Source organism: Stegodyphus dumicola, chromosome 4 (assembly GCF_044657685.1).
Source record: "Stegodyphus dumicola isolate Sdum_Otavi_A_Nest chromosome 4, ASM4465768v1".
Classification (NCBI taxonomy): domain Eukaryota; kingdom Metazoa; phylum Arthropoda; class Arachnida; order Araneae; family Eresidae; genus Stegodyphus; species Stegodyphus dumicola.
The window spans coordinates 247,849,997-247,877,755 of NC_140771.1; the positions used below are offsets into that span (position 1 = coordinate 247,849,997).

Genomic DNA, 27,759 nt, shown 5'->3' on the forward strand with positions numbered 1-27,759 from the left:
TCATGTAAAATCTGAAAACTTTCAGTTTTTTTTTTTTTTTAAACATTTTTTGTAAATATTTCAAATATTTAATTTATATTGAGTGAAAATTCGGAAATCGATTTTTGTGGCACTATTTGCTCACGTCGTTTGGTAGGAAGTTTCGTAATTGTTGCATAAATTTTCAGTTCTATCGGAGTAACTAGTTACGGACGTACTTGTTGCACATCTCATCGAAGGACGTACTGCAAGACTCACCTAGTTGTGCGTCTGATTGTTAAACAGGAGTCCTGCGCTGGTACTGCTCTATTCATCAGGCAGGGCGCGGAAAGAACAGTCGAAGAAAGACTGATCGTCACGTCCCTACTCGGAGGGCTGAAGCCACCTACCTTCCAGGACAGTATAGACTGCCCCGTCGGATAGCAGGAACCTGGTCCGTGTATTTTATAGCTCCGGTGCCGAAGCTTCCAGCGTACAGATCTCTGCCAGCACACTAGTCGACCTTCGTTGGGGGAGGGAGTTTCGGAGTAAATCCGCTTTATCTCGAATGTCTGAATGACTGTGTTTCAGCTCACTCCATCATCATGGAAAGTATCATGGAATTCAGCACATGCATGTTGAGATATTTCGAGAAAAAGAACGACTCTGAACCGATACAAAGCCGAATGCACTCACTCATCGTAACCTAAATTTATTTCTTTGACTTAATTGGCCCCAGATAAAAGTGCTCTTTGGCAGGTGAATAACCCTTGCAGCACGTGCCTGATCTTTTCTTCCCCCCCCCCAGCCCCATTGAGCTCAGTTTTTTCGTGATTTGTTTGAAAAGAAATGAACAAGACAAGAAATATCGTGCCATCTGGCGTTTGTATTCAGTCATCTACAACCACCACCTGAAGCTTGTGTACATAAAGCACTGATATCCAATCTTCTGACGAGGCATATGCACCTGAATGAGAATTGGGTAAGTTACACATGGTAGGTAGTGATTAAATTAGGAAATGCGTTATCCACGTGTGCATCGTGGATAAAAAATGAGAGTTTAGGAATCATGGAAAACGAATGCAGTTTTGATCTTTCCATTGATATATTTTTTTATTTATTTTTTAGCCCGGAAAGGCTATTAATTTCGTTTTGGCATTTTGCGTCGAAAACTTTAAATGTTCGTTTCACTTTTCGAATTGTTGCCACCAAATATTATCGCGATGTGTTATATTTAAAGAAATTAAATAATGAAGAATCTGCGTGAATTTAAATATCTTTCTCGCATTGTAAAAAAACAACGGTACCTAGAGATATCCAGTTCTGAATACCGTAGTCCTCCATTCGAATGTGGTCATGTGGAGGCCCAAATTTGGAATTTATTTTATTATCTGTTTCATAATTTGTAAACTTTTAGCGAATTTGGGTTAATAAACACAAAGATTTCAAAGCGAGTCATGGCAACACTGTGCGGAAGAAAACATTTTTATCTCCAGCGCGTGAGACTGTGTATCGGAAATTCTAAAGTTATGCTGTTTTTAAATTATTTTGAGATATTGCTCTTAAAAAATGAATTTCAAGGTTTAAGTGCGAAGAACATGATATTGAATAAATATAGGTGACACACAAAACATTAAAAACATGCCCCTTTGGGCGTAATATGAAATCTGAAAGCTTTCAAATTTTATTGGCCCAAAGGGCGTAAGCCCAGAAGGTATATTAATTTCGTTTTGGCATTTTGCGTCGATTCTCGACAAGCGTTGTTTGACTTTTAAATTGTTGCCACCGAATATTAGAGCCCTGTGTTATATTTAAAGAAATTAAATAATGAAGAATCTGCATAGATGTATGTATGTTTCTTTCTTTGTGATAAAACGACGGTGCCTAGAGCCATTCAATTTTGAATAACGTGGTCCTCCAACCGGATATAGCATCTGGAAGCCCAAATTTGGAATTGGAATTTGTTTTATTATCAATTTCACATTTTGTGAAACTTTAGCGAATTTTTTATTAACAAACTCAACGATTTCAAATCTAGCACTGTACGTTTTATCTCCACTGTGTATCGGAAATTCTAAATATAGGTTCTTTTTAAAATTATTTTGCGATATTGCTGTCAATTTCTACTTAGGTCAACAAAGAAAAATTTCATTTTAGTTACTTTTTATTAACATTTTTTCGTTTCTAATTTAGGAAGCTGATGTGGTCTATAATTTCTCATTCTGTCCATCTCTTGTAATGCTTCATTATTTCAAGGAACCTTTCCAGTGAGTTTCGAGCAGTCCAGTTCTTCTATTAATATTCCATCTAATGATTTCGCACGACTCGAGGCGACCTCTGCTTGACCTGCTGCGAAGAGGTTTCGTCCTAGATATATTACTGCATAATCTACAGAGCTATTTATTTATTTTAATAAGCAAGGGACATTTTAAACGGCTATATCTTAAACATATATTATTATCACGTTAACATAGAAATACGGGAAGAATTTTCGCTGCACATTGGGACATGACATCCGTTTCATCCAACTCTATAAAACTACAATTCTTTAATTCCGTACACTTTAAAATACTTTAGAACGCTGTCTTACTGTTGCCACTTATTTTTGTTAAATATTACAATCCCATTTAACACAGCCGTGTACTATTATTTAAAAGTTGTTATAAAATTAATTTTTACAGCGCGTGAAAATTCCTAATAAAGGTCATTATTTGTAAGTCTTATAATATACTAGCAGCTTCGCTGCCAGCCTTCGTCTTGCTTTTAAATGTACCCGAAAAATGTCTGAAGGGAACACCAAACGTTAAATTTAAAAACTGCTTAGAATTTTACTCTGCAGAACAACTTCATAAAAAAAAAGTTATTACGTATAACAAAATTGCAATGAAATAAGCAATATCCCGTAATACAAATATTAATTATCCTAATAAATGAATTAACCAACTTCCCTTTGCAAAATCTTAAGAACTCAAATTATATAAAGGATGTTAAGAACTTTGTTTTCTAAAAAAATCACTCAAAACATTTCAGTATCTTAAAGACAGTGAAATGAGCAATAAATAACATAAAAGAATACAAAAAACAAAAAATTCTGAAAAGCAAAGTACAATTAATGATATTTTATCTTATATTTTCAAGAGAAAAAAAATTACAATGAAATAAGCTATATCCCTTAATACAAATATTAATTATCCTAATAAAAAAATTAACCAACTTTCCGTTGAAGAAAAAAAATCGTGCAAAACTTTTCAATATCTTACAAATAGTGAAATAAGCAAAAAATAACATGAAAGAAACTCAAAAAACATAAAATTCCCCGCAGAATTTTACTCTGCAGATAAAAAAAATCAATAAAAATGTATTATATATATAAAAAAATGACAATGAAATATGCCAATCTCTTAAAAACAGTGACATAAGAAATACGATGAAAAATTGTTGCCAAACCCATATTTCTAAAAGAATGAAACTATTCAAAATGATGCGATTTCATCAAAAATCTATCAACAACAATAAGACAGGAAAATTGTTGCCAAAATCACATTTTTAAAGATGGGAGAAGTGTACTCGGAAGCTTCACTTAAAAAATATTTTAAAAATACAAAATATTATCATTTTTCCAAAATTCTTTTTGTAAAAGCAGTCGCAAGGATGAAAGTTTAACGTGTCCAAAAATCAAAGAAAAATAAACTGTACATTTTTAAAAATAAACTTTTTTAGAAAAAATCCCGTTGAAAAGGTGTTAAGCTCCGTTTGTTAAATAAATTCGTATTGAATCGATTTATTGAAACACGAAATTTATTTTAAGTTCGGAAAATAGCCTACATTTCATGGCGATGTGAAAATGGAGTGTGTAGAGTAAAATCTCGCTTTCCTATAGCCCGTTATGTCTCAAAATGACGCGATTTGATTTCGTCACAAAACATAAAATAAAAAAAAAATTCGAATTCGAATTTCGAAACAATTGCTTCGAGGTGCACTGGCTCTTGTCTAGATGCATCTATGTACCAAATTTCGTAGCCGTGGGTCTATTAGCTTACGCGCAGCGCGAACGAAAGACACACACACGCAGACCCTTTCTTTTATTATATGTAGAGATTTTTTAAAAACAGCCTATCTTTAGTTCCGATAACGGAAATCAATTAGTAGGAATTGACTTTAATATGTGAAAATACTATATTAACATCAAATGGCATCCACTACAAGTTTAAAAAATGTATTTGAACTTGAGTGTATGAATAAAAAGTGTTTTATTAACGATTGAAAATTTGAACAAGATATCCTATATCTTGTAGTAATATATGTGTGTATAGTAGGAATTTAATAATAATAAAATTATCTTATGAATTTGTGAATTACCATCACAGTGTCTTTTGCATTTTGTGTCGTAATCTGTATCCTTGCAAAGTTATCGTACCAATCTTTGCAAGAAATTTCATAACAACAGTGATCTGCAATAAAGAATTTTATTGCGTTTTTTACTGAACGGTCAAGGTATGGCTGCCATCTAGTGTTAGAGTTTCACCTTTTTACTTTCTTGTAGCCAAAAATTTTGCATATCGTATTTCAACAAAAATAGTCATTTTACCCGCTTCGGAATTCATCTGAATGATTTTTTCCCAGTATTGATCGTAAATTTACATACATACATATTGTTGCGTTATTTTCTGACACCAGTTGTACCGGGTTCGTGTGGATTTAGAGTAAATAATGATAACAGAACTTGATGAACTATCGAAACACACTTTATTGGCCAGTATTATGCAAGACAGCTCCAAAACACTTTTACAGCAAAAAGGTAGAAAAACACACTTTATTGGCCAGTATTATCCAAGACAGCTCCAAAACACTTTTACAGTAAAAAGGTGAAACTCCAACTCTAGACGGCAGCCCTACCTTGACCGTTCAGTAGAAAATGCAATAAAATTCTTTATTACAGATCATTGTTGTTATAAAATTCCTTGCAAAGATTAGTACAACTTTGCGAGGACAGAGATTACGACACAAAATGCAAAAGACACTGTCAAGGTAATTCACAGTTTACAATCGTCGAAGATCTACAATGAACACGCTAAATTAATCAGCGACACAGCCTGCACACTATCAGGCTATAACGGTGAGACAGCTTCACTGCAAAGCACCATTTCGTTTTAACGATCTTCATCTGTTATCCATATTTCTGGCACTTCATTGAAGAAGCAATTAGCGAGGTTTCTTCCAAAAATTTAAAATAAATTTCCTCTGACCCTTGTAACAATTTATAAATAAATCTTTAATTAGGAAAGCCAGGTTGGCCAAAATAAGGTCTCAAAGAACAATTTTTTTATTCCGATACCAATAATTCTCGGTACTTACCAATAACAACATTAATCTTTGAAAGGGACATATCCATTCCCTATCAAATCTAAGGAATTCGAAGAGATGAATAATAAAATTTTAAAATGGCGCGGTAATGTACAAATATTCAGTAACCAATCAGGGAGCTGATTACAACTCGTTAATGCACAGATATTCTGTTACCAATCAGGGAGCTGATTACATCACGCGTAGAATTAAAATTATTTAAATGATCATACATAATAAGATCATTTTTCAAAAAAAAAATGCAAAATTAAATTGTATTTTAATATTTAAGAGCCATAAATAATGTTTAAAACATAAGATTAAATTTATAGATATTAAAACCAATTACTTTTAAAATAAGGTGACGTCATTGATTACATCATTCACAACATAAGATTATATAAAATATCATAAAGAATAAAATTTTTATTTCAAATAAAAATGCAAAATTAAATTGATTTTTAATATTTAGAAGACATAACTAATATTTAAAACACGGAATTTATGCATAATAAAAAGCATTATTTTTTAAATATAATGACAACAAAGTATCGGTTACCATAAATAACTTGTCCAGCAATGGGTTTACCATAAGTCGTATCGCTCGCCAAAATCCGTGAAATTTTTGCCTTTTTCCCTGTCAGATGTAAAGTTTATGGAATTTATGCATAATAAAAAACATTATTTTTTAAATAGAATGACAACAAAGTATCGGTTACCATAAATAACTTGTCCAGCAATGGGTTTACCATAAGTCGTATCGCTCGCCAAAATCCGTGCAGTTTTTGCCTTTTTTCCTGTCAGATGTAAAGTTTGACTTTTCTTTCCTATCATATTAATTATGTCACTTATTTTAGGTGTCGAAATATTAAATCCATGCTTTTCGCATCTTTTTTTAATAATCGAATAGGAGTATTTCTCTTCGAAAAGCGCAAACATATAACCTTCGATCGACTGTTTATTTTTCAGCGACATTGTAAAGAAAAGAATATTTTTAATGCTGCAGACGATAATGAAACTTTGTTATATAATTCGATGCCAATCACGTTTTTATTTTAACATTAATATTTAAATTCAGTTATTAAAATCATAATCGGTACAAAAATGTGTAAACCTCCTCTGTATATCTCTTTTGCCCGAATAAATGTACACGTATGTTAAAAAGTTATAAAACGCCTCGTTCTTGCATGTATAACGAGAAATCTTCGACTCGAACGACCACAGCAGATAATAATCTGTGAAAGTTACGTAATGTTCGGACATTTTAAATAAACAAAATTAATGAAATTTGAGAAAAGAATTCAGTACCACGCGAGTAGTTCTCCACGACGCTCATGCCATGCGCATTGGATTTCGCTTACAAACGATCATCCGCACGTATTACCGCGATGTTTTGCGATTGTGTAGGCGCTCCTCGACTCGTCAACAAACTTCTCCAAGGCCACGTTTCTGCCAAAGACAATGAGACAGCCGCAAGTTGTGCGACGTTCCCAGCGTCTTTGTTTTTCTCTCGCGCATTTTCAGGGATCGCGCTTCCGCGATGGTGGTTTTGTGCAGCGACATCTGTCCGCATGAGAAGTCATTTTTCATTTCACGCATCGCTTGCTCCTTTCTAAAAGGGTGGGCGCCAGCTGTTTGAATGGAACGGAATCTTCAAATTCTCTGACGGACCGACGCTTCTTGGACGTCAGCTGTTAAGCTGTTGTCATCCTCGAAGACCTTCACATCAGCTGCAAAGCGCTTTAAATGCAGCTTGTTTGTGCCAGTAATTTTTGATGTTTGTGCATCGTTTGGAGGAGATACGATACTCGCAGCGGTAAGCAATTCTGAGAAGGGAAGAAATCTTGAAATAATCTGTTCTTTCGAAGATTAAATCGTTTGCTTCGTAAGTGGCAACACTGCGCTCATTCTGTAGAGATCATCGTCTTCAAATGCTTGATTTGCTGGTAATCGTTCCTTTCCTAAAAGAAAAGAAAGGGGGGAGGACAGAAAAGATCCTTAATGTTTATTGAGTTCGGATTTTATTTTATTTTATTTTTATTTTTTAAATTTTATTTATTATTTATTATTATTTTTTTTATTTATATATATATATTGTTTAGTCTAAAGGGGCTTTGTCTCTGAGAGACCATTCTTTTCGTTTTGCGATTTTGCGTCGAATCACTCTGAATGTCCGTTTCACTTTTCAAACTGTTGCCACCTAATATTATCGCCCTGTATTATATTTGAAGAAATTAAATAATAAAGAATCTGCATAAATGTTTGTATATTTCTCGCATTGTGATAAAACAACAGTACCTAGAGCCATCGAATTTTGAATGACGTAATCCTACTGCATCTGGAAACCCAAATTTGGAATTTGTTTTATTATCGATTTCATATTTTGTAAAACTTTTTACGAATTTTTGAGTAACAAACTCGAGGATTTTAAAGCGAGTCATGGCAACACTGTACGGAAACAAAAAACATTCTTATCTCCAACGCGCGAGACTCTGTATCGGAAATTCTAAAGATATGCTGATTTTAAAATCATTTTGCGCTATTGCTGTTGAACTGAATTTGATGGTTCAAGTGCGAAGAACATGACATTTAATAAATAAATTTAACACACAAAATGTTTAAAAAAGCCCCTTTAAACGCAAGTTAAAATCTTAAAAACCTTTCAGATTTTTTTAATATATATATTTTTTAAATGAAGTTCATCTTTTTATTTTTAACCAATAGTTTATTTTAAGTTGAAAAACTGTTCTATCATTCTCTTTTCCACGCTTTTCGTACCAGAATGTAAATGAAACAGCAAAAGTTTATTCAGATTAAGGTAGAAAGAAATCTTGGCGAGATACGGCCAAGCTGGCGACGGCGTAGGCGACTAAATTTCTTCGCCAAATTTGACGTGAAATCGCCAACTGTTGCCAGATTTGGCGACCGTTTTGGTCCGCTTCAGGTATAACTGTTATTAAATAAATGTAACTTAGCTAGATATATAACCATAACTGTATCCGGCCCTTATATGCCTTCCAGTGATTTCGAGAAGTGGAAAGTATTAGAGATTTCTCGGCGGCCGGTGTAAAACTACCCCGGGGACTTGTGAGAGTATCAATAGTAGTTGTTTAGTTGAGCGTGAGTTCGGAGTACTGAGATTATCTCTGTGTTAGCTTCGCTGTTTAGATGCCCTTTGCATTTCGTTGTGTTTAATGCTCTCAGTAGTTCGAACAGTAACCACAGAGTGTACTCTGTGATACTGTGTATAACTCTAGGAGTATTTGCAAAGAAAACTGCAGGACTCTAAAGTCTTTGCTTTGGTAAAAATAAATTTTGTCATCCTATCTTCTGTTTCTGTATGCATTCAATCTGCACGAACCCGTACGCATGCAGCAATATTAAACTTTATTCTACAGTCCTTTAAATGTTCTACGCATGAGTATGGCCGGGTTTTTTTAAAAATTAAATGTCATATATTTGACTTCATTCTAGTATCTTATCTAAATGACGCGCTGCTTTATTCTTAACTTCGCGTTGTCCTACTTAGTTGAACGAAGAAGGCAAAGAAATGAATCGGAACCCCTTTCAAACATTCTTGATTGTTTCCATTCGAGAAAGAATAACTCTGATATCGCTTCAAGTTTGGGAGTTAGGTCTATTGAATTTTATTGTTGTTTTGAGTTTCGTTAGCCTGACAACACAGTTTATCAGTTCTTAGAACAATGGAAGTGTCGATTAGGAAAGAAAGAAATTTTCGGCATTTCGAAACGTGTGTTATCTGTTTTAAGAACCCGTGTTGTATGATTTTTTTTCGCTGCTTGTCAAGTTATAGCTTGTTTTCGTGTTAAGCGTGTATAAGTACCGTTTACTGGGATTTCAGCTTGTTAAACATCAAAACATTTTTCAGTAATTTATTCTATAAACATAATCTTACCAATAATTTTCAGTTAATTTTATTGTTATTTAGCGTAATATTATTTAAAATTATGCGACCTATAAATTTGCTTTATCTATGATCTGGCCCGAAAACTAAATAAACTTTTCCTTCACATGTATTTAAAAATAATAATAAGAAGAATATTTAATACTGATAAATAGTTAATAATGATAAAAATATTTAATACTATTAAATATTTAATAATAATAAAATTCTTCACATGTATTTTTTAATAATAGCGTAAACAAAAACAGGGAGATCCTTTATGGGGTTAGCTGATTATAATTATTGTTTAATATTATCTATTATTGTTAATATTTATAATAATTATAATTTTATTATTATTATAACAATTATAATTATAATAATTATTGTTATTGTAATTATTATAATTATAATATACTGCTAATTATAATTATAATAATACTGCTGATTATAATTATAATAATTATTGTTTGGCCGTTAGAATATCAATCTGCATTCAGAAACAAGGAATTTTTTAACAAATTAAAAATTGTTACTTCCTTGTAAGAAGTAAACCAAGTATTGTAATCGCGAAAACTTCTGCGTACCATATTTCAATGAAAATATCCATTTCGACCGCTATCGAATTCAATTTAACAATTTTTGCGTGACATCTGTACGTAAGGGCAGAATAAAGGACTGCCCTTACGTACAGCTTATAAAACTGAGTTAAAATGGATTCAGAAAAGAATTTTTCGTCCCGTCTGTACGTACGTATGTATATATCTCGTATAACTCAAAAACGAGTAGCTTCAGAACGTTGAAAATTTGTACGTAAGACTGTTATAACATGTAGTTGAGCAACTGCCATTTTGATTGCAATCGGCCGCGCCCAAAAGAACATTAATATATATATATATATACACCCGCTCTCTTACTCAGCTCAGTGAGCTCAGTTTTTTTATTCTTATCTGTAAGCAAATTGTACACTTTTTGTTTTAAAAATGATTGAATTATGTTGTTCATATCTTTCGGTCTAGGTTTTTATGCCTTTAGATAGTCTGCATGCAATAGTTGAAGAATTATTAACAATTTAAAAGTTGTTTAAGTGTGGCTAAGCCTAATCCTTTTTTACATATCAGCCATATTTGTTTATATTTTAAACTTAGCACAATACTGAATTAAGTCTTTCTGCACCTTCGTTGTCTTTTTGCCGGGTGGAACCAAGAGGAAATGTTTAGGGTGCTACTTTGGTAGACGGTTGCACGGATTTTTGGCGGTTTACGTTGGCGCAGTTGTTGGCGCGATTTTTACAAACGTCAGCCATTTTGAAAAACGCTGTTTTTACGCATAGTAAAGTATTCGAAACTTAAAAAATAAATAAATATAAATATCGTTAAAAGTAATGGATTAATTTTTTGTTGAAAATGTCGTTTTTTAAGATGGCAGGCAAGTGTAAATAAATACATTTACTATGAGTATAAAATACTAAAGTAAGGTTATTATTACTTTCATATAGCAAAGAAGAGAATAAAAACACCGCTATAAAAACATTGGGCCAACGTTTAATTAGATTAAAATATTACTGAAATTGAATATCGAATTAAAAACCATCATACCAACATTTAAAAGAATTAGAATATTATTAAATTCAAATACTTTAAAATACGTTATATAGAATATAATTAACATTAAAACATATGGACAATAATTATCTCAGCAATTTCTGAAAATAGTGCATTAATTTTTTTAAGAAAAATTGAAGTATACAATTATAAAATAAAAGAAAAATATGTACTTACATTTTTTTGAGTGTTTAACCTGTTGTTTATTGATAAGTACAACAAAAAAAATCAGAATCATAATTTAGATAACATCTTTGAAGGAATTCGAAGATATGAATTAAATTTTAAAACGGCGCGGAAATGCAAAAATTGTCAGTAACCAATCAGGGAGCTCATTACAGCTCGTTAATGCACAAATATTCTATAACCAATCAGAGAGCTTATTACATCACGGCTAGAATTAAAATTATTTAAAAATTCATACATAATAAAATCATTTTTTTAAAAATGCAAAATTAAATTGTATTTTAATATTTAAGAGCCATAAATAATGTTTAAAACATTAGATTAAATTTATACATATTAAAACGAATTACTTTTAAAGTAAGGTGACGTCATTGATTACATCATCCACAACATAAAATTTCATAAAATATGATAAACAATAAAATTTTTATTTCAAATAAAAATGCAAAATTAAATTTATTTTTAATATTTAAAAGCCATAAATAATATTTTAAACACGGAATTTATGCACAATAAAACGCATTATTTTTTAAATAAAATGTCAACAAAGTATCGGTTACCATAAATAATTTGTCCAGCAATGGGTTTACCATAAGTTGTATTACTCGCCAAAGGAAAATCGCCAAAATCCGTGCAACCGTTTACCAAAGTAGCACCATGTTTAGTTTTGTGCACCGAAAAATCTGTCTTCGTGCCCGCTGGCCGAATGGCCCCTTTTTTTTTTTCCTTAGAAACTGTAATTTTAATTGTAAAAATTGTTTTTTTTTAACTGTACATTTGGTGTTTTATTTTTTCTATACAGTTTTAATGAAGTTATTTTGAGTGCTTATGCATTTTAGCAATTGCCGCCAAGTGAGAACTGAATTGATTGAATGAGAAATCTCTTTCTATTGAAATTCGAGGAAACAAGTTTAAATGAAATGCAGCAAAAAATGCGTATAATTTAATATTCCGCACATCAGATTCTGTCTCATTTTTTAGCGAGTGATAGTTCTGTTTTAATTACATCTCAGCTTCGCTCTATTTCGGGGCCAGGTTGAAATGGAGGTTAAAATTATCATTAGCTAAAAAATTGCCTTTTTTTTTTTTTTTTTTTTTTTTTTTTTTTAGTTATAGTTACCTTTTAGGATTGTATGATGTTTAGCGGAGGCTGGTGTATTCCAGCGCTGTTAGATTCGGGTTCAAATCCCGGGTGAGATGTGAACATTTATGAGTGTAGTGTTTTTAATGGCTTAGGGAAGCCTAAATTTTTTCTGGACCCCGCGAGGGATTAGTATTAAGAGAAACGAAAACGAAACACTCAGATTCCATTCCACGGAAGCTTCTAATTCACAATTTGGATGGCACGTAAACAGGTAACCTTCTAGTGCTTGCCTGAATTAAATATGCTAATGCAGTCTTTTTTAATTTTGTACCACATTAATAGAATAAAAAATATATGTACCGATATACGTACCGAAAGGGAAGCCATTTTACATTTGTTTTCAACCACAGTACCACAGTACCACAGTTCCGTACCACAGTTCGAGAAGTCCCGATCTACAGTACCAGCATGCAATGTTCTAGCCTAGAATTAGCACCTAGAATATATATTGCAAAAGCCTAGAATTAGCACCTAGAATATATATTGCAAAAGCCTAGAATTAGCACCTAGAATATATATTGAAAAAAAAAAAAAAAAAAAAAAAAAAGTAATAAAATATGGTTAAAATAAATAAAAATAATTTTTAAAAAAATCTGAAAGGTTTCGGATTTTAAATTACGCCCAAAGAATTTTTTTTTTTTTTTTAACGTTTTGTGTGTTATCTTTATTTATTAAATATCCTGTTCTTCTCACTTAAACTGTAAATTTCAATTCAATAGCAAGATCACAAAATAATTTAAAAAAAGAGGGGGATTTTCAAAATATCCGGTACACAGTCTCGCGCGTTGGAGATTTCTGTACAATGTTGCTATTTCTCGCTTTGAAATCCTTGAGTTTCTAAATCAAAAACTCATAAATGCTTCACAAAATATGAAATAGAAAACAAATTTCAAATTCTGCATTTGGGCTTCCAGATGCCCATATTCGAATGGAGGACTGCGTTATTCAAAATATTATATCTCTAGGTACCTTTGTTTTTTCACAGTGCGCGAAAGATACACACATTCATGCAGAGTCTTCATTATTTAATTTCTTTAAATATAATGCAGATTTCTAATATTTGGTGGCAGCTATTTGAGAAGTGAACCGACCTTTATATTGAACCGACACAAAATTTCTAGCCCTTCTGGGCTAATGCCCTTTGGGCTAAAAAAATTCATTAAGACTCTTATGAGTTCACCTAGTGTCATTTCATGGGTACATGTAATAATGCCGCCCAGCCGGTTAATGCAATACCAATGGGCGCAGACTCAAATCCCAGAAATGCCTGAATGTTTTGTAAGCGTATAGTGTCTGTGCGGTAAGGGACACACAAAATACATGGCGAACCGAAAGTCCTATCGAGAGGCCGATGGCAGAGGAAGAGAAGTGGGAAATCTTTGGATCGCCTCTCGGAGGGCTTATTAAAATTGGTGGAACTGCACCGCAAGTCCCTTTTTACGATTCGTGTTGAAATACCTGTACGACCAGTGGTGAGTGAAAGTACCGGTACTAATTAATAATAATAAATATGAAGAACTCCAAGAAAAAAATATTTAAACCTTTGAGTCTGTTGATTAAATTTGAAATGCAAATATAAGTATAGGGGGCTAGAGGATCGTAATTTTTTCAAAATTGTATTTGTGTGTATTCTGAAGTGTACGTGTATGGCCTACGGTTGCAAAAATAAAAGCCGAGTATGGACTTTGGTGGAGGCGGTGTATAAATATTTGTTATTCCTTCAAAAATAAAATGCCATTTCTTCGACTTCGTTATGTGCATGCTGGGAAGCTCTACAAAATATATTGTTACAATTCTCAACGTTGTTGTGGAATAATTACCGGTATTATAAAGTTTCGTTTCGCATCAGGAAATCGTCATCTATTTTTCCCCCTTTACGAACACCTACCGTGAAAGGAAAGGGCGGGTTCGACCTAGGTAACGGTTTTGCTGCACGCGCGCAAGACTGAATCAGCTGTTCGTCTGACAACCCGCTTGTTCATCGGCTTAGTTTGCGCAATATCTATCAAACCATGACTCATGCGCATTCGGCTCGACTGACTGGCGCACGCGTGCGATCGTCTTGCCTTTTATTATTTCTGTCCATCAAACTACATTCGCGGACACAGCGCCATCTCGAGCCGAAAATGAGAACTAATCATAATGGTTCACTTGTACGCTAAAGAATGTTTTGTGATCTGCATCGTATGTTTATAAATAAGAGAAATATTTGTAATTAATATGAAAAGAAGTTTTTGTTTAATTGAAGTACGTGTTTTAATATCACAAGAATGTTCAAGACTGCATCGATGCCAGTTACGTTAGAATGAGAGTAATGCATCTAACGACGATACTGCTGTAATCCTTCTCTAATAACGATATCAAAAATACGATTCATAGTCATACATTTTTCAGTCTGGTGCGATATAGAACCCACATAAAACATTTCGATAGAAAAATAAACGAATTCTCTCTCCTTATATCAGCAATAATGGCACGCAGATGGCCCATGAGATGCATGTCATTCTGCACTGGAAAGAGGGTGCTTGTTGTGGATGCTCAGTTAAGTAGCACTCTAGTTAAAAGAGTATTACTTGATACATACTGAATTTATTGCAAATGGTATTTAGATATGATATGATATAAATTTTATGATATTTTCACATCCGAATGCAATATTTTAGTAACCGGTGTCAGTGGCGTAGCGAGCATAACTGACGCCTTGGGCAAAATACCTTTCTGGCGCTTTCCCCCAAAAAAAAACACTTACAGTAATATAATGCGTAGAATATATTCGTAATAAGAAAATAATGCAAATCGTAACAAAATGCTGAATCTGTCATAAAAATACTCTAAAACATGTTAAGATTAGTCACAACCTAACTGCACTAGCACTGGATTCGGAAATGTATCTGTGTCGGCTGAAAAATCGAATATACGATGATCTGGAATTAGAAAAGATATTATTGATTTTACATATTTATATGATTGTTTTTAAAAAATACAATTTTTAAACAATTAAAAGTTTAATATATATTACAGATAAGTACATATATTTATTAATAATGTTGTATGATCTTAAATCCATTTAGTGCGAATACAAGTTATTATTACTTGCGCAATTGCTGCAAAGTTAGTTAATAATAATTTATTTCATAAACAGTATTGATTAATTGATAATATTATCTCCTAAGTTTAATTAAAGTAGAATTATTTTAAAAGTGTGCATCCATACTGGTAAGTTATATGTTGAAAGATGTTTTGAAGTAATTTGAAAGCAAAATGTTAATAACGTTTTAACGGGGACTGGAGTTAAATCATCACGAAGAATAAAATTTCAATTGTAAAAGGAAAAATTAAAACATGTAATCATTGTCATTGATCGGAAATTAGTTGACTTTTCAAGGGGAACAAACCAACTCCCGTTCAATGAACAATAATTGAAAAATACGTAAATACGAAAGTGTTTCGTCTTTACTCGAGTTATAAGTTAAAGCCAAACCGGCAATTCTAGTCAGCCAAATATTTAAGCCAAATAATATAGTACTCATATGCATAAACATGAAAGTGTCGGGGACGGTTACTCGAGTTTTATAGGATTTCTCTACAGTAATTGATTTTTACTCCAAATTGAATTGACTAAAATGCTTCATAAGAATAAGTTCTTTGAATATCAGCATTGGTTCATAATTCCTACTATTCGCGGAAATATTTGGCTGACTAGAATTGCCGGTTTGGCTTTAACTTATAACTCGAGTAAAGACGAAACACTTTCGTATTTACGTATTTTTCAATTATTGTTCATTGAACGGGAGTTGGTTTGTTCCCCTTGAAAAGTCAACTAATTTCCGATCAATGACAATGATTACATGTTTTAATTTTTCCTTTTACAATTGAAATTTTATTCTTCGTGATGATTTAACTCCAGTCCCCGTTAAAACGTTATTAACATTTTGCTTTCAAATTACTTCAAAACATCTTTCAACATATAACTTACCAGTATGGATGCACACTTTTAAAATAATTCTACTTTAATTAAACTTAGGAGATAATATTATCAATTAATCAATACTGTTTAGGAAATGAATTATTTATTAATAATAATATAATATTATAATACTTTAATACAATTAATTACTATGTATACATTTTTCTTGCCTTAGATGAAGGAAATTTATCAAATACTTCATCAAAGTCGATCACTTCAAATTTTTCTCTTTCCACATTTAAAAATGCCAGATGACTTAGGGGATCTTGTCCCACCGTTGACTGTAAATAGTCAAAATTTATTTTAATTTGCTGAACGAACGTACATAGATATGTACATTTGATACGTACATTTGATAATGAAATAACCATATAATCTACAACCATTTTAACAAAAAGGATTAGAAGAGATTTCAAAGGAAAATTATAACGTTTACAAAATATGCAAATTTAGATCAAATTAGATCTATCTTAAATCTTTACAGGAGATTCAAACGAAATCCATTGTAGCGGAAGTGTTAGGAGTTTCCAAAAATGCCATTTCCAGACTATGGAATCGTTTTTGGAAATTCAAAAATTCGGGAAAAAGGTCTGTTACCGTTTTAAAATAAAAAGCGAGAGCTATTTGCGCATTTCATTTAAAAAAGAACTAAAAATATATCTCTATTTTAGAGAACTAAAGTGGTCAGAAAGAACGTTTTGTATTCAGAGATATTTGGTTGATGTACTGCAAACATTTTATTATACATTTTATCAGACAAACCACGAACATAAATAATTAATTATATTACAATAATTATTAATTTTAAATACATTTTCCAGAAATTGATCAAAATAAAAACTGAAATTTTCCGGAAAATCTTGTGTGGAGACCATTTGGCCATGGAGGTAGGAAGTAAGAAGGAGTCGCCCTAAACAAGTTTCTCCGTACCCTGCTCTGAAGCACCGGCGATCCCTACGTGGTGACCAAAACATTGGGTCATTTACCATTGAGTTCTATGGGATTTGACGCGTTCGGGTGTAAATATTTTGTAATTACGTCGCAAATATACATATAAATGTATATATTTTCTTTTTCTACAACACTTCAGAGTCCTAAGTATGTGAAAACAACATATTTTTAAACAACATTTCATTCTGAACGGAATTAAATGCTATACTTTTCACAGGACAGTTTTCTCAGAATGGTTTAATTTGAATGATATATTTTTACAATTTTTCGTTAATTAAATTAGAAAAAAAAATTAAGGTAATTCGATTTTATTCGCTTAAGGTACAAAAATTAAGATCAAAGTTTATTGTATTATTAATATTAAAATTATGCATTATTTCTTTTCTATTTATAGAGCTTCTTCCTAAAATACTTTCTTAAATATGACATGATTTTTTGGCTTCTTTTAAATCGAAAAATGTAAGTCAATTTATAATTAATGCTCTATTCGGTTCATTTTAAATTAGAGAATTATTAGGAATTAAATAGTATTTGACTTTCTCTGAACATTTCTGAAGGGGAATAAAATAAGTTTTTTTTTAAGTATTATTTAAAACTTGTAACTGTGTTATTATAAAATGTAAAGGGAATAATTCTTTTAATTATACTTATCAGATTTTTTTTTTACCCTTCATTTCAACAATACATATTCCAAAACTCTATATTACGTTCTTAAGTGCGCATCTCATAGCATTTGCTTTACAATACCTTTTAACAGATTGCTTTACAATACGAACAATTCTTGCTTAAATAGTTTTATAACGTATTTGTCAACAGGATTTCAATTTATGTTTACAATTCAATATTAAGGTTATTATATATTTAGATAACATTTATAATCATTATACATTAGAAACATTTAATCATTAGATTTCTTCACAGTACTTTCACAGTTGTTTATTAAGTGAATAAATTCTTCGTTTCAAATACATTTATAAATAATTTAATGAATATTTAAGTATTTTGTCAAAGGCAAATACATGCTTTTTGCAAGCACATGCATAAATACCCATACGTATTTCCTATTTATCATTTCCGGCATGTGCAAATCTTTAATTTCTGTGCATTCACTATATTTTTGGTGTAAAGTAATTTACACTAATTTAGCATACACCCGAAAGTTTTACATAAAAAATATATATGAATATAATTTAAATGAAAATTATAAGTATTATTTTCAATACCCACTCAAAGGTCAGTTTTTCTTGAAAATTCCTCCACGATGGCATCTCTCTCTTTAGGCAGATAGCCCTTGCATGCGTTACTCTATTTAATAAAAACTTAATCTGACCTATGTGCATAATTACAAATATTTTAACATACATAATTTTATATTTACATTTAGCCATCAAGTTTCAAACTTTTCAAATCTTCTAGAAAATAAATTTTGGCAGATCTCTTTTAGCAATTTTCTTAAAGTCTATATTTTTGTAGTGCAACTGCTTAGAATTTTATAAAACAAATTCATAATCAAAATCGCTGTTGTTAGTTATCGAAAAATAACCAAGATGTGATTTTTGCGTAAATGTCAGTAAACTATACAAATTGCTATTATCCATCACACTATGAATGTTTCTTTCATGCGAGAGTGTCCCTTTTTCGATTTCTATGGAACTGTCGTGTGTCGAAATACTATCAGAATCTTGTCAAGCGAGCTTCTGAATGTAAACAAAGAACACCCCGTCTGGTGACCCAAGCTTCAAAGCAGTGCTTCACTTCTAGCGCGGAATGGCCCCTCCTCCCTTTCTTACCTCCATGCATTTGGCGCCCCTCTGCGAGCGGCGCCCGGGGCATCATACACCCCCTTGCCCCCCCCCTCGCTACGCCACTGACCGGTGTCACTTTCTGATGAGTTTGATGAAATCAGCACATGAAATAAATAAGTGCTAATCTACAAATGAAAACCATGCTCATTGTTGTGCCTCCTAATTAGAATCTCGTCATTGTCATTGAACTGGCGGTAGAATAGGCATATTAGCACTAGTCCTATTTAACTATATTTCAAGATTTTGCTCGAAAGTGACAGGTTGAATCAAAAACTAAGCACCCAGTATGTGCTGGAAGTAGCTCATACAACTGACGTATGAGAATAATGACATGCAATATTAAACTGAGCATTTATTTTGTCAAATGAAAGAACTTTCATTGAATTTGTTGTTACTGACAAAATCAAATATTTCATGTTGAATAAGTTCACGGTAGAACTTTTAACAGCCAGGTCAGAGAGAGAAGAAATGAATCATCACCTATTTCTTATCATTACAGTATCAAAAAATGTTCATACTCAAGAAAGTGTAATTTTCTTCAAAAAATGGAAAACCAAAATTAAAAATGGTGCATGTTTGTAATTTGGTAGGACAGAATTGTTGTATTTGAAACATCACATTTGCATTAAGTCGTAAAAGCGACTGTATTTTCTGATGCATCAAATATGAAAAATATGTTTATTAGTTATAAATGTGAGTAAGATGAATAGATTTCATACAGGCAATCATGTAAAATCAATGAAAATTAGAAAAAAAAAAAAAAAAAAAACAGTTTCTGATCTGACAGAAATATAAAAATCTGTTTATTAATTATAAACACAGAAACTTTATTAACTATATACAAAGAAGAAGGAAAAATTATTAAATATCTAATAAATTTCTATTGTTTTTTAATTATTATTACTACTACTGTTTGTTCAGCAGATAAAATCTTTTACGCTTCACCCGTCGTTTTTAAGGCAAAATCTCGGAATCTAAGGCCTTTATGTTGTATTTTATATCATTCTGATGAACATTCATGATAATTTTTATAACCAATTGCAAAAAAAGAGTATGCATTTTCTTTCCCAATAATTATTAACATAATCTGTTCAAAATGAGATATTTTGTTGGAAGATTTATACCGTTCTGTCTGCCCTGAATATATATACCAGACCTTATTCACATGTCCGTCTGTTAAATCTTCAGAAGCCTCCTCCTGAAACGACCTCTTCCTGTTCGAAGATTGTCTGTTACAATTTCTTTATGAGCACGCGAGCTGCACATGAATATTAATGTAGAAGAATTTTATGATTCGCCTGTCGCCTACAATTGCGGATGTCGTAACTTTATGGGTTTCAGGCTCGATCAATCTTCTTTATTCTGCTCTGTTATTGCTTATTAACTCAACACGGTACGGGTTTTGATTTCGTCAGATAGTGCTGCCATCTATTAGACAAGTGTTAAACTAAGTACTACAAAAATGAATAACAAGCAACAGAAATTGGACATGTCGTCGTAGCGGCAATGCTGACGTTCTTATCGGTTTCTTAGCGTTTACTTCTTTGGCATTCTTTTTGTAACAAATGCTAAGCTAATTCGATAAAACTGGATTCAGAAAACTAGAAGGAGAAACTAGATGGAGAAGAAAAGATTCATTTTGAAGGTTTAGTAAATGGGAAGAGGAAATTGGTATAGTCACATTAGTTGTTAGAGAGAAATAAAATACAATCTTAATATAACGTATTGTTAGAAGTTTTAGTGACATTATATGCAAATTGTAATGTCTCTTTGTATAATGTAATATGAAAGGCCTCTGAAATGGGAAGCATTGCCGGAAAAATAGGATTACAAGTGTAAGTCCATTTAACATTATGATAAATTGTTATATCGCCAAATTAGCAGGATACGCCAGCTGGCGATGGATTTCGCGACTAATTTTTATCGCCAAATTTGGCGAGAAATTGCCGAAAGTTACCAAACTTGGCGACATTTTGGTTCGATACCTGTATAACTGTAATTAGTCTGATCCCTTTATACAGGGTGTATCAGTACGGCGGTGACAAACCTTAAGGAGATATAGAGTTACACCTAGACATGGGAAATCACATAGGAATTCATGGTCGAAAAAATGGGTCGATAAAATGAGTACCAATTTTGCTTGGGGACTAAACATTGGGGATTGATTATGCGACAAGCTGACCATTTGTTCAGGGCATATGCTAACGCACCCTTGGGCCCACTGTCAAGAAAGAAGATTTCGGGGCACTGCTGGCCTTGGCCCACTAGGCCTGTTGCGCCACTGAGTTTAGTTTATTTCCTCACCGCATTCGTGTCCTTTCTTGTGTTATGTGTCATCGCTACCCGCGCCAGGAAAGTGTTTCCGACCATGCATCCCTATGTGATTTAACATCATCTATGTGTACTCTATCTCTCCTGAAAGTTTGTCAGCGCTCTACTGATACACCCTGTATAACTGTATACGTCTTCCAGCAAATTCGAGAACTCCAAAATGTTTCGGCTGACGACGGGAAGCGTAATGGCAGACCGCACATTGAGTTGATAGTGTTAAGCGAATTTCGCTTACTGCGCATGCTTGATGGTGTACATTTGGCGCGGGGAGAAATATTGGCGAGTAAGCAACCCTATATTTGCTTATTCGTGATGTCCGTTGCTGTTCAGTCTGGTTTAATTTGTTTACATGTTATAATTCAGTAATGTAAACTGGATTTTCTCTCCTAGTTTGGTAATGTATGGTGGTTTTTTTTTTTTTTTTTTCCCTTATTTCAAAGAATTAAGTAAACAGCATTAAGTAACTGTAAAATTCTTCAGTGTTATTTACAAACACTTGCTATATTTCTCTGAAGGAAACAAATCATTCCTTAAAACTTTTTTCTTAATGTTACAATATATAGAAATTTAGGAAAGGTTTAAAAAAAAAAAAAGCTAATGAACTGTATGTGTATTAAGAAAGATGATACTGTGACATAGTACATAAACATACTTGCATTTATAACATATCAAATTTACTGAAATGGGAAAATACATACCTGAAAGCAATCTTGCAATAGCATTTGGTTTGCAGTTCTTGCGCTGGGCATTTGTATTTACGCTGATTTCCTTTACCCATTTTTTTGCACTCTTCAATCGAATTCATACTTGATCGTATCATTCAGCTTTCCAGTTGTTCGAGCAGTACAGGAAAAAATCGTATTTTAACACAGTAATTACTTTACACTTACATTATACTCTACGAAGATTTAAACACTAGATTTGTTTACAATCAGATGGCGGTACATTTATCATATACCGTATTTATCTTCTTTTCAAATCGCGCCAACATTATAATTACGCCAACTTTTTTTCTGGGCATGCGCAGTATGCGGCATTCGTTTAACACTGTTCAACGCAATGTGCGGTCTGCCATTACGCCGACGGGAAGGGGACTAAGTAAAAGACCGGGGAGTGCATCTTTTCTACACTTATGATTTTACCTTCCAATCTGGCGCGTGAATTTTTGGCACCTTTTTGCTGTCCTAAGACAGTATGAAATCTTGGATATGAAATGTCTTTCTGTTGGGAAATATTCAGATGGCTTTCTAGCCCGTTGTATACGGGATTAAAAAATAACTGTACAATCTTTAATATTCTTAGTATTATTATGTTAATAGGTTCCTCCTTTCACATTTCACCTCATATTATGTTGCGAAAATTGTTACATTTGCCATGTAATATCTCCCTCTTTGTCGTCCCTCGTGTAAATGGTATGGTAGTAAATGTCACATCTGGTCCAGGACATTTTCGTGCTCCGATGTCCTTCAGTGTTGAAGAAATGCTATTCGTTCGCTAGATGGTCGATCACCCACCGAAAGCTCTTGTTTAAAGCGTGCCTAGGATGTTCGATTCCCGTTTTAGGGGAGAAAAGACTGCTTGTCCTCCATTGCTGAAAATTAATTTAATTTTTATCTTTTGCCAACCTTTTTTAACATTCTTTTGTTCTAGAATTTTGTTCTTAGTTCTGTGTCGAAAAGAGGTTTTAGGGAATCTCAAAACTGCAGTTGAAAGAAATAAATCCAATGAGGCAGCGGCTCGAGTGAATCGATTCTTTCGATCCCACTGCTTGTTCGATTCTTTCCGTTTTCGTTGCGTTCTCGCACATCGATCTCGATTCGCTTCCCGTTCCCGATATGAGTGGTTTTTATCATTTGTCAACCTCTTTAACATTCTTTAATTCTAGAATCTTATTCTTAGTTCTGTGTCGAAAAGAGTTTTTAAAGAATCTCAAAATTGCAGTTGAAAGAAATCAGTCTAATGAGCCAGCGGCTCATGTGAATCGATTCTTTCGATCCCATTGCTTGATCGATTCCTTCCGCTCTTCGTTGCGTTCTCGCACATCGATCTCGATTCGCTACCCGTTCCCGATATGAGTGGTTTTTATCATTTGCCAACCTTTTTAACATTCTTTAATTCTAGAATCTTATTCTTAGTTCTGTGTCGAAAAGAGTTTTTAAAGAATCTCAAAATTGCAGTTGAAAGAAATCAGTCCAATGAGCCAGCGGTTCGTTTGAATCGATTCTTTCGATCCCACTGCTTGTTCGATTCCTTCCGCTCTTCGTTGTGTTCTCGCACATCGATCTCGATTCGCTTCCCGTTCCCGATATGAGTGGTTTTTATCATTTGCCAACCTTCTCAAAATTGCAGTTGAAAGAAAGCATTCCAATGAGTCAGCGGTTCGAATGAGTCTATTCTTTCGACCCCACTGCTTGTTCAATTTTTTCCACTCTTCGTTGCGTTTTCGCACACCGATCTCGATTCGCTTCTCGTTTCCGATATGAGTGGTTTTTATCATTTGCCAACCTTTTTAACGTTCTTTTATTCTAGAATTTTTTTCTTAGTTCTGCGTCGAAAAGAGGTTTTAGGCAATCTCAAAATTGCAGTTGAAAGAAATCATTCCAATAAGCCAGCGGTTCGAGTGAATCGATTATTTCGATCCCGCTGCTTGTTCGATGCTTTCCGCTCTTTGCTGCTTTCTCGCACACGATCTCGATTCACTTCCCGTTCCCGATCGTATGAATACGATTCTTGTTAATGAGCGGTGAGTCATATTAAGAACCGATTCAGCTCAATGAACGAACAGTACTAATCTGATCTCCTAAATGAGCGATTTTGAACACCTCTACCAATGAACACCTCTACCGCATGAGCACTACGCGGTGAAACAACTTGTTTAAATAAACATTTTCATGCATTTGGTTTAGCCTATAGTTTCGGATGGTGACTTTTTGCAGACCATCTAGTCTCTAGTCGGTGGTATGTGCTTACGTGTGTTTCAATCTAATCATTCTGTGTTTTTATATAATTAAAAATTTCTAAAGAATTAACGTAACAATTATTTTATTGATTTCAGGGTTCTGCGTCACGTTTATGCTTTAGACGTTGAGTGTTATGATACACGCTTTTGATTTCTTAATTTATTACCGCCACAGGTGCTGTTAGTCTGAACCCTCACTTTTGTGTCCGTGTCACTTTTCAGATAAAAGGATGTTGCTACCAAATGTTATGTTTAAAGAAATAATATAGCGAATATAAACAAATTGTATGGCAACGCCTTACACGTTATCGGGAATTCTAAAGCTGTGCTGTTCTTTAAAAATATTCTGTTATTTTGCTGTTATTTGTTGGTGTTTGTAATGCTGGATTTTATGAGGCTTTACAGATAAAGTGTAAAAGACGAGAATAATTGTGTGGGTAGGTTATCTTATAATGAAAACTGAGAAACTGTTATAAACAGAGAGAAGAATGAAAAAGTAGAAAATTATCTGAGACTATATCGGGAATTCTAAATATAAGCTGCTTTAAAAAATTTTGTGAGTTTACTGTTGGACTGGGTGGTGCAAATGCGAAGAAGCGACGTGTAATAATAAAGTTAAAAAGACAAAAGAAGTTGTATTAACTGTTGCGAGTCCAAGAGCAGACTGATAAACTTCGAACTCAGCAACAGTAGAAGAAATCCTAACATATCCTCTACTACGACGTCAAAATCTAAATCCTTTCAGATTTTTTTTTAAAAAAAGTTAATATATAATTTATTTTATTTTTTAACTGCGCGGCTGAATGGACACTAGTATGATTCCTGCTCTTTGATATAATTATTATTATTTATTTTTTTTTTTATTGTCCTCACATTGAATTGAAACTAAAATTTACCAGGCATTAAGTAAAAATCGAATTCTATATACTTGCTAAAATTAATAAAATATGTCTGTAATAATTAATTGAATGTAACACAAATGTTTAAATTTAAATACAGTGTAACAGAGTAAATTTGTACATAATGTAAGTTTAGTATGATAGAAGGTATGTCGAAACAAGTCTTATATAATAATAATTAGAATTAGAAGAATTTTGTGTAATTTATAATGAATCATATGCATAACAATTTATTTTCTTTAAGATAATTGACTTCATTTTAATATTTATACGTTTAATATTATAGTGTATAAATATTACAGTAAACTCTATCGACTTTTTGAAAATATAAGTCGATAACATTATTCTTGACATGTCATCAAATACGACTAACGATTTACAGGCGCCACGAAGTTTATACATATATCCCCAACGCTTATTCGTTGCAAATGTGCTGATACTGGCGTCGAGGTTGAAATATTCTAGATCAACATTCACAGATCACGAAATCTAATTTGAATCCTCACAGCGTATTTTATTTTACGTTTTGTATGATATGTAAGATAATGTCTAATTTTTCTGTGTAAATGTAACTATGTTTGGTGAATATGGTATGCAAATGACTACCTTTATTGAGAGTATTGAGCTTAAAATGCATACATAGGAAATAATTGCAGCTCGCTTCAACAAATTCGTTTCAGAATTTGCCTCCAGATGGCACCACACTAAAGGTAATAGGTAAATGCTTCTTCGAATTTTTTTTTTTTTTTTATAAATTCGGATTTTTTGTGTTTTCGCACTAAAAGTATAAGTATGAATATATTAATCGATATTATGTATAATATACCTTCCGTGCGTGCTTATTTTTAAGGTTTTAATAAGTTAACGTCATTTTTAACACTTTCCTTCTAAGCTGAATAATAAAATCTGACTTAAAATGTAATTGGAATTTCTGATTGGTGTCAGTTCTATATTTCCTAAAACTGAAAAAGTAAAAAACATGTATATAAAGCCTTCTCATAAGCACATACCATCGAATTCTATAGCTATAACCTACATATCCATTAAATTCAAGTAATGGAGTACCTTTAGCAGTCGTAGAATATTTTTCGAGTAGATATCAAGAAAAACCGAAAATATTTATGGTCCAGATTTTGTATGAAGTACAGAAAAAAAAAAAAAGTACTCTGTTATTTTGCAATGGTTCGGTTGCTTTCAGCCATATCTAGCTGTACTTTTCGTCTTCCTGTGTGAGTTTATGTATTTTAGTTTATCTCGATGATTTAATAATTTGTAAAAAATGGTAATATATGCGTTATAAGCGACAGTCAGATTTTTAATGGCATTAACTTCAACTGTTTAACTGTAAACAGTTTTTAACGCTGAAAAATTTACTGTTTTTATTTTTGTTTACTTTGGGCTTCCTGAGGTAAATGAATTTCAAGCAAAATCCTTGTCTGAGTAAACCGGAGGAGGGTGATATATTTCCAATAAAAGTAATTTCTATTCATTAAACTTTAACACAGTAAAAGACTGACAATTCGGAGATCACTGAATATTGGTAATTGGACACGTATTCAAATCTGGCAATGGCTTCATGGAATTTTGATGGTTTTATTTATTTCTATGTGTTATGTAAATATGAGCCAGTTTTCTGTAGAAAGTTACTCAAAATAGCATTACCTCCTCTTAGGCTGCTATGTTGTGTCAAACAACAAACTCCTTTTCTAATAACGATGCAAAAATACGATTCATAGTCATACATTTTTCAGTCTGATGCGATATGGAACCAACATAAAAGAATTCGATAGAAAAATGAACTAATTCTCTCTCATTATATCAGCAACAGTGGCACGCAATTTTTAATGATTTTTGTTTTTCGAATCATATGGTCGTGAAAGCTCACGTTCCATCCAATATTTCACCTGTATTCAATTTTAGTCTATTAAATGTGGCAAAAAAATGGATCATAATTAATTAGAAATTAATTAGAATTAATTAGAATGCGAAAACATACACACAAACAGACATTCTTTTTTGTATATACAGATTTTGTAAAACTTGGCAATTTTTGAATAACAAGTTCTACGAATTTGAAAGCGAGCATTGGCAACACTTTTCCAAATAAAGCACTTTTATCTTCAACGCGCGAGACTGTTGCCACTCAGAAAAATGTGAGCGAAAATTATCGTTTTTCCTAGTTTTTAATTAATATCTCTGATTAACTTTTTTTTTTTTTTTTTATTTAAACGTGGACGTCGACCTTTTTCAGTACCCAAAGAATTGTAGAAAGTTTGATGACGATAGCTATAGTAATGACTGAGTTATCAGCGAATTTTAGTGCGTGGCTCATAATAGTAAATAATTTAGACATATATTGCAATAATTATTATGAATGTACTGTTTGCTACTTTTTTGTATTTAATAAGGTGCGTATTAAATAATAAGATGTAATTTACTCAGAGCTGTTTTGGGGATAAATCATAATTCTACTCGGAGCCCTAAATACAAAAGCTGTGACACTTCTTTTATATGACTAACAAAAAAAAAAAAAAAAAAGAGTAGAAATTTGATCTTGAAAATTTTATTTTTAGTAATAAAATTATATTAAAAATCGCTTATTAAATTTTAATTTATCTCTTCGTATGTTATTAAATTTTAATTTAAACTATTTAATTACTTTAAGCATTAATTATTTAATTTTTAATTATTATTTATTAGTCATTTTA

General features: G+C 32.5%; 1 protein-coding gene and 1 long non-coding RNA gene across 7 annotated transcripts in view; one reads left to right on the plus strand and one right to left on the minus strand.

Annotated features, from left to right (window-relative positions):
* LOC146997853 (uncharacterized) overlaps positions 1–14,094 on the minus strand; it is a 90,510-nt gene extending 76,416 nt beyond the window's left edge. Inside the window, exons 1-2 of one of the 2 annotated variants that reach the window (XR_015040910.1) lie at positions 13,960–14,094; positions 12,452–12,575 (exon numbers count right to left, since the gene is read on the minus strand). This is a non-coding gene — a long non-coding RNA (uncharacterized LOC146997853). Of the gene's footprint in view, positions 1–6,609; positions 6,989–12,451; positions 12,576–13,959 lie in introns of those variants that run through there. The other variant, XR_015040909.1, reaches the window with a different exon arrangement.
* The window catches only part of LOC118181881 (uncharacterized), a 537,207-nt gene that overhangs the window by 293,976 nt on the left and 215,472 nt on the right, over positions 1–27,759 (plus strand). The window lies entirely within an intron of this gene.